Consider the following 13,558-nt stretch of genomic DNA (forward strand, 5'->3'; position numbering starts at 1 on the left):
AAGTTTAAGGCTTTAGCCACACATATTAGGCTTACTTACTCTTAATGATCCTATCTTATGAAAAGCACCATTATCCCCCCTCATATGATGGGAAAACCAAAGCCTCGCTGAATCACACAATAAACCCAGGTCACATAGGAAGTGGTAGTGTCTGTTGCCAAACCCCACGCCCTTAAACTCTGTAGCATGCCGTCTCTCATCTCTTCTTTGTAAGATGCCGTCTCTCATCTTCGGGTGTGCATCCTTCCTTGAAATACACACCTGAATTTCTCTACCTGGCTGCTTTTCTGGCCCAGCCTTGTGGATCTCTTGGCACCACTCTTGTGGTTTCTGGAGTGTGGTACAATAATTAGGTTCGTGAACTCTGAAGTCAGACTGCCTGGGATGTAATTACGACTCTATCACCCTCTAGTCTTTCTCTTTAAGCAATTGACTTAACCTTTGTACATTTTCTCTTCTACAAAATCAGGATTATAATAATACAGGCCTGTTGGCACAACTGAAAAAGAGCAGTCTTTACAAGACACTGGGCGTGGTGCTTGGAGCACAGTAAGCACTCAGTAAACATAAGTCCCTCCAATTCTCAATACGGGACAAGAGTGCCTGCATTTTTAACTCCGTGAAACCCAGCAGGCCGCTCAGCAACATCTGATTCCAGTAAGCTGGGGTTTTTAAAGTCTTGATTTGTATGATTATCTTCTAGGAAGTAAGCAAGATTTCAGTTCTTTTGAGGGTGCTGGCCTGAGCCAAACAGCGTGAACTGAAACGCAGGACCGGCAAATCCCTTGTGCACTTACCATGTGCCCACGGCTGGTTCACGCACTTAACTGAGCATATCCTGTTTACTGGGACATCTAATCAGACTCCGTAAGATCTGTAAGTAGCGGGAGTTGATGCATCTGTGTCAAGCCAGTGGGGTCATTTCAGTTTAAACGGGAAAGACAATGCCGCTGTGGGTGGGGACAGGAATGTCCTCTCCATCCTTGCCTGCCAGGATTCTAACTCATAACACTCACAGCCAGGCACAGCCCCAGCTTTTCAGAATCACAACCAGGTAATGGTCTGTATCTCACTTTGACCCCTCCACCCTTCACAGCCCGGATTGCCACTCTCAGCCTTGGGAGCATAATGGAACCCCTGGGGAGATTGAAAGCAAACAACACACTGCATAGGTCCCTTCAACCACAACAGGGAAGTGTGTGGCCCTTGCACCGGCGTTGGGAAGCTCGTGGGCCAACAGCAGGTATCCTAGTCTGCAAATATCCAGATGATGCAATGACTTGATACACTTTTAGGATCCCCAGCAAAGCATGCTGCAGAGCTACCCTGCTCAAGATAATCTAGTCAATTGTTTCTTATCTTTTATCTTCACATTCCTGGCTAAGAAGGGGGCTGAAGAGCTGAAAAGAAATCTGAATTCTCATCTCTGAGCCCCGCAGGAGAGTAGCTGTGTAAAGCTGGACAAATCGTTAGCTTCATTTTTGTATTCCACAAAATGTGAGTGCACTTCTCCGCTTTTATTCAACAAAAACAAGAATCAGACAGAGGGCGGCTTTCCCTGTGGCACACTGAAAGAAGAGGTGCGGGTGTCTTCTGAGGGTGCAGAGGTTATTTATGAGACTGGACTGAGACCTACTGGAGGCAGATCAGCCTTACCACTCAGAAGACGGCAGCCTGCGTGAGCGTCACTGCCCTGACGTGCCAGAGTATGACTACATTCTCCTGCAGCACTGGACTGCCCGGTGTGCCCCTGGGTCAATACAGCGGGTGAGAGCTCTGACGGGTGGGGTGGGGAAGACAGGACTGTGAAACCAAGTTGAGCCAGGTGGTCAGACCCAGCAACCCCAAGTGACCCTCGGTTTCGAGGTGCAGAAGTCTTGGACACGTCAAGAGAATACAAACGAACAACTGAGCAAGGTGTTTTCCAGGTTTCCCTGTCTGCTTCTTCTTTCTGAAGACCCCTCTTGTGCTCTGTGACTCATGAGGAATTGTTCACTGCGATTTTTTTCTTACTCCTTTATCTTTTTACAACACAGAGAGTGGGGACAAAGAGAGAAGGCTGCCTTTTTACAGAAGATTAAAATATTTGGAAGATGACCCATCAAGTAAAAATCAAACGTCCTCTGCCTTCACCCAGTACTCCCTTGGTCAACCACTTAGCTATTGAACGACTGATAGATCTGCGTAGCCAGTTGATCTCTTTATCGTTTCCTCATTTTATTTCTAGAATAAGGCTAACTCTGATGTCCTTCAAAGGCAATGCCCAAACCACTAACTGTCAAAATTTCATCCTTAAGAAGTTATTAATATCGTTAAGTATTATTAAGTACCAAAAGCACCACAAAATAGAAAAATAGTAAAAAGAAATGGCATTTTTTTTCATACTTTCTACGTTCTAGTGAGTTATGCACACCCTTCACGTGTCACGTTATCCCTGGAGAAGGATATAATAAGTGTCATCACAGGATTCTGATCTTGGGAACGTGTGAGACCCCATCCTGGCTCATTCTAAAAACCAGGAGATACAAAAAAAAATAAGCCTTTAACTGGTACCACAGAGAATACTTGGTGGTATAATGGAGGGTGGAGAGAAAACATGCATTGAGGTGGTATGATTTAAAACTGTCAAGAGCTAGTCTTCTACAGTAGGAATGTAGTCCTTTACAATTAGAAAAAAAAATGACTCAATTCTGTCTTCCCAGTGCTCTGGACATAGAGGCAGGAGGATCACAAGTCTGGGGCTAGCCTGGTCCACATAGTAAGTTCCAGGTCAACCAGGGCTATGTAGCAAGACACAAGATCCTGTCTCAAAAACTAGAAAAACAAACAAACAAAACAACAACAACACTGTATTGGGCCCCTTAGAAAGGACAAAGTTATAGTGGAATTGCACAGCTTGGCTTTCTTTAAAAAAAAAAAGGAAAGAAAATAAATTGGAAGCATGGGGATCATGGGAGAAGGAAGAAGGGGAGGGGAGGGGGAACAGAGAAAAAATATATATATAGCTCAATAAAAACTAAAAAAAAGATACAAGCAAAACATCACTTTACCCAGAGATCATTGCCGTTGCCTTTCCTCTGAGCTGCATACTGCATTCTTTTTTATATACTATATATAAATATTCATATTTAATTTAAAAAGGAAAGAAAATAAAACCATACACCACAGAGATTTTTCCTACTTTCTACAACCTTCAAAGCAAGTCTGACTGGTTCTGAGTCCCACACACTCTTACTGAGCAACAGACAAGCTCCTTTCTCCTCAGCCGTGGCCTGGGGGTCTCTGCACCCCACCCAAGCAGCTAAGGGCTGGAGGTCTCTGCACCCCACCCAAGCAGCTAAGGGCTGGAGGTCTCTGCACCTCACCCAAGCAGCTAAGGGCTGGAGGTCTCTGCACCCCACCCAAGCCCTGTCTCAGGACTCCTCCCCCTACTCAAGGGCAACCTCCTCTTGCCCCAGACCACCACCACAGCCCATGGCTACCAGAACAGTACTAGTTCACCAATCCTCCTGACAAGTTTGGGATGGTTCAGGAAATTAATCCCTACTAAAGAGAAAACCCTAAAGAATCCTAGGGAGGCCGGGCGATGGTGGCGCACGCCTTTAATCCCAGCACTTGGGAGGCAGAGGCAGGCGGATCTCTGTGAGTTCGAGACCAGCCTGGTCTACAGAGCTAGTTCCAGGACAGGCTCCAAAGCCACAGAGAAACCCTGTCTCGAAAAACCAAAAAAAAAAAAAAAAAAAAAGAATCCTAGGGAACTGGAGGAAGACCCCGTGAGCAGACCTCACTGGGAACTTCCAACAGTTCCAACAGTGCAATGATCTTGCGCAATCTAAGTTACCAGGATCTGGACAATGCATAAAAAGAATGTCAAAATGCCTCAGGTTGCCAGAGGTCTTGCTACAAAGGGACACGACTACAGAAAGAAGAATAAAAAAGAAAGAAATCCTTACCTGTCCACCACTGCTGTCTCCAGGCGCCTATTCTCAACAGATATCTAGAAACTTCTCTGTTTTTCACTACAGGGCCATTGGCCCACAGCCTTCTAGGGGGGCCTTACAGACAATCAGGGGACTGCGGGACAGGCTTCATTGGGAACAGGACTGGCCACTCCTTTGCTCAGGTTTATCTCCCCCAAGCTGCACTCCTCCTAGTCTCAAGGAGCCATCCGCCAGAGCCTCTCTGCTGTTTGAAAAACAAGAAGCGATTTCCTGGTCCACTTCCCCGGATGGCGTGTGCAATTTCCCTCACGCCCATAGGAAGTCCTTCAGGTCCTCCTATTGAGAAGCCGCTCCAGCTAGTGGACAGACTTGTTTGAGCAATGCCCCTTGTTCTTGCTTTCCTTTCTCCAAAGGAGGGTAAAAAAAAAATTTTTTTTAATACAAATAGTGCAAACCAAAAATGGGTCAGCACCTAGGAGTGTGTGGTGCAGGACACCTGATTTAAACCCTCAAGGTATGACCGTGAACCTAGACTACGTATGGAAAATTAAAATTACCCACCAACCCCTTATCTCCAGCAGGACCAAGAAGTCAGAAGTAAAAAATATCCCAGAAGATGGAGACCTGACTAAGAGCTTTAGGGAAACCTGAGCTTCAAACATGTCACAGTAGGGGATGTCTAGTTCCCAGGGAAACCGAACACTCTAGATCCAGTGATACTCATTCAGGGACACTCCAACATCTTCGCAGCAACAACGGCATTTGACGATAAGGAAACATGGAGAGGGATAGCCAGTAAGCTCCCAGTACAGTTTAGGAGTAAATTGTAATCACAGTCACAGTTTCTGAACGGAAAATAATCCTGCCTGCCCATACTTTAAAGGGGAAGACACCGGAGCTCAAGGAGAAGCTGCGACTTGCCGTGGCTAAAATAAAGATGGGACGTGGTATATTGTCACTAATTAAACTTTTTTTTCGTGGGAAATGCTGCTCAATTCCTGAAACTCTGTCCACACAAAGTTTGAAAAAAGTCCTGCCTGTGAGGGCCCAGGAACCTATGTGGGAAGAAAGCAACCCCAGATGGTCCCAAGTATTAATGAAAACTGTGTACTGTCAGGCCAAGGACCCCAGAGTCCGACTGCAAGGATTCAAACCAGAGCCCACCAATGTCTGTTCACACAGTCCCATGTATATGACTTGATGGTATTGGAACTTAGGTTTACTGTGTGGAACTCTGATAAAACCATATAGAATTCATAGGCTTTGCTGTAGAACCTTTGGAAGAGCTAAAGTCCTAGGCTGGACAAGTCAGGGAGATGAATCAGCATGTAAAAGCTCTTGTCACACAAGCCTAAAGATGTGAGTTCGATCTCTGGAGTGCATGTAAAGGTAAATAGAGAAAATCAACTCCATAAAACTATCCTCTGACCTCTACACACGCGCCCTGGCACACACAGGTGCACCCCTCCCCAAAATGAATTGATAAATAAAAAGTTTAGAAGCCTAGGCTGGAGACGTGGAGCCCACTTCCTCTATCTAGTCTCTCCCCCGTTCCACTCTGTCCTCTTTCTCTCTGTACACCTTGTCTGTTGACCATGCTACCTCTGCAGGACAAATGGTGATGGTAATCAGACTAGAGACAAAAGCTAGGTGACACTCCAAAGTCACAGAGAAACCCTGTCTCGAAAAACAAAACAAAACAAAACAAAAACAAAACAAAACAAAAAAAAGCTAGGTGACATCACTCTTCAGGGATCAGTCCTGGGAGTCCCAGAAGATTGTAAAATCTAAAGAAAGATGCTCAAGATTTATTTTATATATAAAATAGTGTAGCATTCACTCATAACCTATATGTGTATTCCCACATACATTAAACTACCTATATTACTTCTGATAGCCAGTGTAATATAACTGCTACATATTGATTTTGTATAGTTCAGAAAAGAATAGCAAACAAAAAGGGGCTGTACACATTCAACACAGATGGAATTTTCCAAACATGTTCAATCCAAGGTTGGTTGAATTCAAGTATATGAAACAAAAAATATAGAAAACTGTTTGGGCAAAAAGAGGATGAGCCCTATAGTTAGTGTTATTCCACATCTATGCTCTCGCGTGAACTGGGTATATTTTTTTTGCCTGAAGAAAGAGTGTAGACTACTGTGAGATCCTTCTTCTCTCTTTCCTTCCTTTATTCTTCCTTTCTTCTTTCTTACAATGCTCACCTGCTTTAGTGGCGGTATTGCAGTTTGCTCTCTGATGTGAAACGGGAATTGACGACAAAGTGACTTTCCCTTTCCTCCCCTTGCCCACAGCCTCCTGTTGTCACCGGGAACACTCTGTGCTCACTACACACTGTGCAGGGAACACAAAGCCTGGTGGGAAATGGGCCTGCCATATGGTCTCGGCTGAGGCTCAGAGTTGGCTGTGATAGAGCACCTTGCCTTGCTGTGGCTGCAGGTGGCTTTGACTGTCCCAGACACCTTTCTCTTTAATTCTCGAATGTTGCAGTTGCTAGCAAGTAGAACTCAAACTTCTGCAAGCAAACACAATCCATCCGCTGTGTTAGCCATGCCCGTTAACAGAAGAGCCTTACGTGCCAGGTGTGACCATAAAGAGAGAGACCTCCTGCTCTCCCGGGTAAGGTTTCAGAGGCCATCAACATGCATTGTCCAACTTGGATCCAGACATTTTAATCTTCTCTTCTCCCCTTCCTCACAAAATGTTACTTTCTCTCTCTCTAAGTTTAAGGGTCTTATTTTCTCCAAAGACCCTCTTGACTCTCCTACCCTAAGCCAAGTGCCTCCCCCACCCCGCTCCCCAGCTCCACCCATCTCATGCTGTGTCAAAGGAGTCTTTGCTGCTGCTATTCTGTAGCCAGATGATTCGTTGACTGCAGTGACTGTAAGTGCTTCGCGGGCAGGGACTAGTATGATTTATTTATTCGTTGACTGCACTGACTATAAGAGCTTCACGGGCAGGGACTAGTATGATTTATTTATTCATTGACTGCACTGACTGTAAGTGCTTCGCGGGCAGGGACTAGTATGATTTATTTCACGGGCAGGGACTAGTATGATTTATTTTATACCCAGGTCCTATTTTAGAAGTGAGATGCAGTAGATGATCAAGAAGAAGAAGAAGCTGCCGAAATTACATGGGGCCATGTCAGTTCTCACAGCTGGCTCCTCCTCGCAGCAAAGTGCCCCATGACTTCAACTTTGGAATGATTCTCTGTGGACGTGTATCCTGAGGCGATCTCCACTTTGGCTTAAATGTCTGTATAATGACTCACAGATACCTGTCTCTACTATGGACCTGCAACTCTGACCCATATTACCCAACTGCTGATGTACCATTTCCAGCTGAGAACTCAGCAAGACCTCAGGCTGTGTGTGTCCAGAATGAAATCCCTGACCTTCCCTCCAAATGAGCTGTCTCAGGGGTCTTGGTCATCTCCATCCTCCGCCTAACCAACACCCAAACCCTAACAGCTTTGCTGGTATCTCTGGTTACCTTTCTTCTGTCAGAAAATAGGGACCCCAAAAGAAAAAAATGATAACCACTAATTCCATGGAGAAGACCATTAATATTTGAACATAATACACCACCACAAATCACAGCCCAAAGCAGTAAACCCAAAAAAGTCCATGTAAAATCGACTGGGAAAACATTCCCACTTCCACTTCTTGGCTGGCTCAGCCCCCTTTTTTTTCCCAATCCATAAGCAGGTGTTGGCAAGCCTTTTGACCAAAGTGGCCCAGGGTCAGTTCTGTTTTGCTATCTTCACGTCTCTGCCGCTGACCTTTCTCTGTGTGAGGAAGGCAAGGGCAAACAGCTAAGCTATTTTATAACATACAGATGGCTTTGTTGCTATCTGCAGTATGCAGAGCCTGGCAGAGTCTGCACTAAAAGCACCGGACACGCCTGTGCTCAGCGGCCGCCTCCAAGGCTGTGGTCACACTCACTGCGAACACACCCCTTCTTCTAAGGGTCTGCTACTGTAAATCTCTCAGAGAGTGGTGGCCATCGCAGATCCCTTGCCTTCCATCTTATAAGACAGCTGACCAGCTGATGCTTCTTCCCACTACCTTGTGCCTCCGCTAAACCCCAGCCTCTGCCAGAAATCCCAAACACTCTTCAAGTAGAAACCTGCGCTGAATAATGTTACCTTCCTGGCCTGTTCCTGGGAGAGGGAAAGATGAGGTGTGGCTCTGGACAGTTGCCAGCAGTAACCCTCACTTGACTCTTATTGACCTCTACTTTGGGGAAGCCCACATGAACCCTCAAACACAATTTCCGGTTCTCTAAGGTGACATCATTCCTGGAGGGGAAAAAATTGCTGATTGGTCCTATGGCATGACATGTGTCACACACATACTTCAGGTGTGATGCACATGGCATCAGAGTTATTGGCCACTCACTACGTTTGTCACCGACCCTTCCATTCGTTACTTCCTCCCCTAGTATCGTGAGAGCAGGGTCTCTCACATGAAGAAGTTGTGGGTCTCTTGGCCTGGAAAGGAAGCTGTACTTTCCTTCTTGAGGTCTACAAGCTTTTTTTTTTTTTTAATTTTGTTTTGCTTTTTTTTTATGGAAACGGTTTTATTTGGCTTACATGTCCCAATTCACAGTCCATTGAGGGAAACCAAGAAGCAAGAACTCAAAGTGAGTGGGAATCTGGAGGCAGCAGCTGATGCAAAGGCCAGGGAGGCGTGCTGCTTACTGACTTGCTCCTCATGATTTGCTCAGCCTGCTTGCTTATAGAACCCAGGACCACCAGCCCAGGGTGGTACCACTCAAAATGGGTTGGGCCCTACCATATCTATCACTAATTAAGAAAATGCCCTACAGGTTTGCCTACAGCTCAATCTTATGGATGCCCTTTTCTCAACTGAAGTTCCCTCCTCTCAGATGACTACAGCTTCTGTCACGCTGACAAAGAACTAGCCAGCACCATGGACCCTTGTCAGCTTGACACACAAACACACCGCTGTTAAAACATGGCCTTCCCTTTCTTGTTCAATCCCAAGATCACACATTCCTATCAACATTACAATATAAAACATTTTATCCTCTTAAAATGTCTCATAGCCTTACACATTCAAATGCTTTAAAAAGCTGCCTCTTTTAAAATATCCAGTCTCTTTCTAAATACAAAATTTCTGTAAAGCTCCAAAATCTCTTCAAAAGTTTCAAGTCTCTCAACTTAGGGCTCCAGCAAAATCAAAAACAAATATTTTCTTATTCTAAGAGGGCAGAATCTGGACACAGCCACAATCAGATTGAAACCAAATCGAACTCGGCTAGTGTAAATAAATCAGTGTTCAATGTGTGGGGAGGTACACATGTTAATGCCTGTGCACACTGGCCATGCACCTTGGTGCTTTTGTGGTGCATGTTGGGGCAGGTGCTGTGCATCCGCAGATGATGGACAGTGACTGACAGTGGGTGCAGTGTGCAAACACTGGGCTCCAGGTTCTAGACGCACTTAGAAGTGTGTCTCCTGTGCCCATTCCAATATTCTCAGTTCTTTACAGCGCCTTGTCATTTCCCATGAACCACACATCCACAAAAAACAAAAACAGTCTTTTATGATAGGAATTAATTTCCTTCAAATTTACTAAGATGATTAGCATGACTACTGAACAGCCCATTGCCAAGCTACCAGACAAATAGGAGCCAAAGATTCATGTATGGCAAGAGAAAAATCAAAATCAAAAAAGATTAAGGAAGCCAAGGTAGCCAAGTTTCGTTTCTGCCACTGTGATAAAAACACTCTGTCAAAAAAAACGATGAAAAGAGGTTTATATGGCTTACAGTTTCAGGTCATAGACTATCATTTTGGAGGAAGTCAATGGAGGAATTAAAGCAGCTAGCCAAATCGCATCCACAGTCAACCATAGTGATAAACCAAAACACTCTTGATACCTGCTTGCTTACTAGTATTCTTTACGTAATAAGAGTTCGAGCCCAGCCTAGGGAATGATACCACCAATAGTAGGATGATCTTCCTACATCAATTAACATTCAAAACAACCCCACAGAGACACCCACAAGTCAACCTGACCTAAACAATTTCTCATTAAGACTCTTCCAAGTGACTGTCAACTTGACAATGAAAACTAAACATCAGGTGACTGTCCCAACTATCTGTGTTATAGGGAAGCTAAAAGGCTTAACCGAGGTGACAGTCCCTTGTTAGTGTCAGAGCTAGAACAGAATTAGCTCTTCTGTCTTTCCGTGCAGTTCTATTAACTTTATATCCCAGTGGTATTCCCTTCGATCATATTCCCTCATCCTTAATTTCCATGGAAAGGGAAGCAGTTAACAGTGAGTCACAGAGGTAAAGTCATATGACAACTCTGGCCTACAGAGGACAATGGAGTATTTGCCAACATGCATCCCTTCTCTGTTTACTAATACAGACAGTGACATTCTCTATACATGTTCAAACCACAGTTCCCTTAATAACGTCATTTCTGCTGCCAGAAAGCACCAGGGACTCATTTCCTCCTTCTTCGCCAGCTCCTAATCACACACATCACCCAGGTCTCAGCCTCTCTCGAGTTCTCAGAGCAGCAGCACCGTAGAGATAAAGACAGAAAATTCTTTCTCAGACAATGTCCACAACTAAACCTTTCTCATTAGCATGTCAGCCAGCCAGCTTTGTCCCAGAAAGAGCTCCATCGATACAACCTAAGATTAAGAGCAGATAATGCTGTGGGGTTGCCTGGTCCTCCCTGGATAACCCGCGCCTATAGTGGCTCTGTTGCTTCCAGTAGGCTCGCACCGATTCTAACTAGAATGATGCCAGATAGTGGGTGAGCATCACAAGAGCGTGTGAAGTAGAAAGCTGGCCCACACCAGAGTGGATTCTAGAACCAAGCAGAACCAAGACATTAGGAGCCATCCTCGGATGCCTGTGAACCCCTAAAAGCATGGATATTCTCCTGGGCTACTCAACCCAAAGAATCCCCACTCCCCACATCAGTTGTGCCTGTGTTAACTAACTCCGTGCAAAGGAAAATGGAAGTAAAGGAAACAAAGAAATGGGTTTGTGAATTCTGTGGAACACATACAGGAAATGTGAGTGTGACCAGTAAGGGGTCAGGGAGTGATTGAAGATGTATTTATAGAACATGCTTGGAGTGACACCGCCCTGGCAGGGTTTCCATCAGCGCTCCAGTGGATGGCTCTGTGGGCTCACCACCCTTGGTCCAGAGGACCAGTCTCCTCTTCCTTCCCAAACACGACCCTTTCATCAGCTCTTCGTTCTTTGGGATAACAACATTCTATTCTCTATTCCACTAATAAAAACTCCACATTCTCCTCGGACGTCTCAGGGATCTGTCGCTTCAGTTCTCTCTCAAGGACACTGTTAACATCCCTTTATCTCTTGCTGCTGAGTTGCAATATTTCTACATAGATGCAGATAGTCACCCATAAGTGATATCTGAGATGGAAGGGCCATTTATGAATACCGAAAGAGGTGATGCCAAGCTTAGATTAGTCCTCGTCTTTTCTTTATGATTTGTCCTAACTTTTTGTTTTACTTATTTATGTATTTTTAATTGAGAAGGGGTCATGGTACATAACTCAAGCTGGCCTCAATTTCATGGGAATTCTGTCCCAGTCTCTTGGCTGTTAGGATGACAAGCATGAGGCACAGTGCCTGGATTCTTGACTTAATTAGAGCCAATCAATATTATTAATAATAACAGACACATTAAATAAACTGGACAGCTCTTCCCAGAGCCTGCATCCTCCCATGGGAGGATGCTGAGCAGATTTTAGCACGTTGTAATACCACTGACCTGAAACTGTAGTGACCGGCACAATAGTGGTCTGAACTACATGGCGCCATGTGACAGCAGAGCAGAAATGGTCACTTCTGTTACAAGAGTGTGTGTGTGCTTGTACAAATCAGAGGTCAACATAAGGTGTCATCCTTAGTACCTTCTCACCTTAGTTTGTGAGACAGCATCTCTTCCTCAACCTAAAGTTTGCTGATTCAGCTAAACTGGGCTGGCCAGTGAGCCATAGGAATTCACTTGTTCCTACCCAGGACAGGGGTTAAAGATGCCTAGTAGGGTGCCTGGCTTTTATGTGTGTTGGGGGTGAAAAGTCATTGCACCCACCGAGCCATTTTCTCAGCCTTTCAGTGGCAGGATTTGAAGCAAACAGAGAAACCTATGTCCACTGCCTCTCCATATCTGAAACTGTACTTTCAGAAGCAAGTGGTTTTACATGGAAGAAGATCTTGTCCTCTGACCCACAGTTTTGAAGGACTGACCTGTTGTCCATTTTATTACCCATAGGTTGCATATTAATGTGAATTAGTGTAGGTTTGGAATTTATTTTATATAAAAGAACCTTAAGGGACAGAGGGTAAAGAGAAACAAGCAGGTCAGGAGGCAGGAGTTTGAAAAGTGCCTGAGGGCCGCATGGCATTTGCACACACATTCACCCACTTCCTGCTAACTCTCTGTGAAATCTCTGCAGTCACATATCCAAGCCATTCTGTAACTGATGCTGTTTTTCAAACTGGCCACCGCACAGCCCCCACCTCACTCTTAGCAGCCGACTTGAGAAAAGTCAGTTAAATAGAACAGTCCCTTGTTGCTTCACTTGGGTTTTTTTTTTTTTCCCTGTTGTTTAGGACGAAAATGCTCCCACTTCTCCTGATAGCTTCCTTCCTCCTCCATGCTCTGGTCTCACTGCCTTTTTCTCTAGGTGCGAGGATCAGGCCCAACAGTGTGCTCTACAATGGCCTTTCGAACTTTTCCTTTGGCACAGCCCTTTCCTCTCCCCTGACTCACGGCAACGCTCCTCTGTTACTGTCACAGCAACTACCTCTTCTCCAGCTCCATCACCAGTCACCAAAAGAAAAAGTAAGGGTTAGGGAGCTAGCTCAGTTGGTAGAGCTCTGGCTTAATATATTGGTCAGGGTTCTCTAGAGTTACAGGCTTATAAAATGAATCTCTCTCTCTTTCCAGCTCTCTCTTTTATATGTAATATATTATATAAATATAAATAAACATATAGAGATTCATTTTACAAATAATATATAATACACATATATATACATATATACGTATATATGGAGAGAGACAGAGAGAGAATGGGGATTTATTAGAATGACTTCTAGGTTGCAATCTGGTTAATCAAACAATGGCTGGCTGTGAACGGAAAGACCAAGAATCCAGTAGCTGTTCCACCCAGAAGGCTGGATGTCTCAGCTGGTCTGCCAACATATGCTGGAATTCCAAAGGAATAGATTATTGTTCTAGGAAAGGAATGGATGTCCTAACAAGGTGAGGACAAGCAGGCAAAAAGGAAAACTCCTTTCCATGTCCTTCCGGCAGAAGGTGTAACTCAGACTGAAGGCATGATTCTTCCCACCTCAAGATCTGGATTAGAAGTTGATCTTCCTACTTCAAATGGAGCAAATAATCCTTCGGTGATATGCCCTCCATTTTTGGATTTAATTAATTCCAGATGTAGCCAAGGTGACAACCAAGAGTAGCCATCACAGCTAAAATGCACAAAGCCACAGGTTCAATCCCAGCACCACAAACTAGAAGTGGTGTCGCACACCCGTTACCCCAGCACTA

The 13,558-nt window shown here is 44.8% G+C and overlaps 1 protein-coding gene across 4 annotated transcripts in view; it reads right to left on the minus strand.

Moving 5' to 3' along the window:
- The window catches only part of Adgrf5 (adhesion G protein-coupled receptor F5), a 93,262-nt gene that overhangs the window by 58,730 nt on the left and 20,974 nt on the right, over positions 1-13,558 (minus strand). Inside the window, exon 1 of one of the 4 annotated variants that reach the window (XM_057751219.1) lies at positions 3,954-4,174. The exons of the other annotated variants lie outside the window; for them this stretch is intronic. The gene's annotated coding sequence lies outside the window, so the exon portion shown is untranslated. Of the gene's footprint in view, positions 1-3,953; positions 4,175-13,558 lie in introns of those variants that run through there. 4 annotated transcript variants of the gene reach the window in all.

This window comes from Chionomys nivalis, chromosome 19 (assembly GCF_950005125.1).
Source record: "Chionomys nivalis chromosome 19, mChiNiv1.1, whole genome shotgun sequence".
In the NCBI taxonomy this organism is placed as follows: domain Eukaryota; kingdom Metazoa; phylum Chordata; class Mammalia; order Rodentia; family Cricetidae; genus Chionomys; species Chionomys nivalis.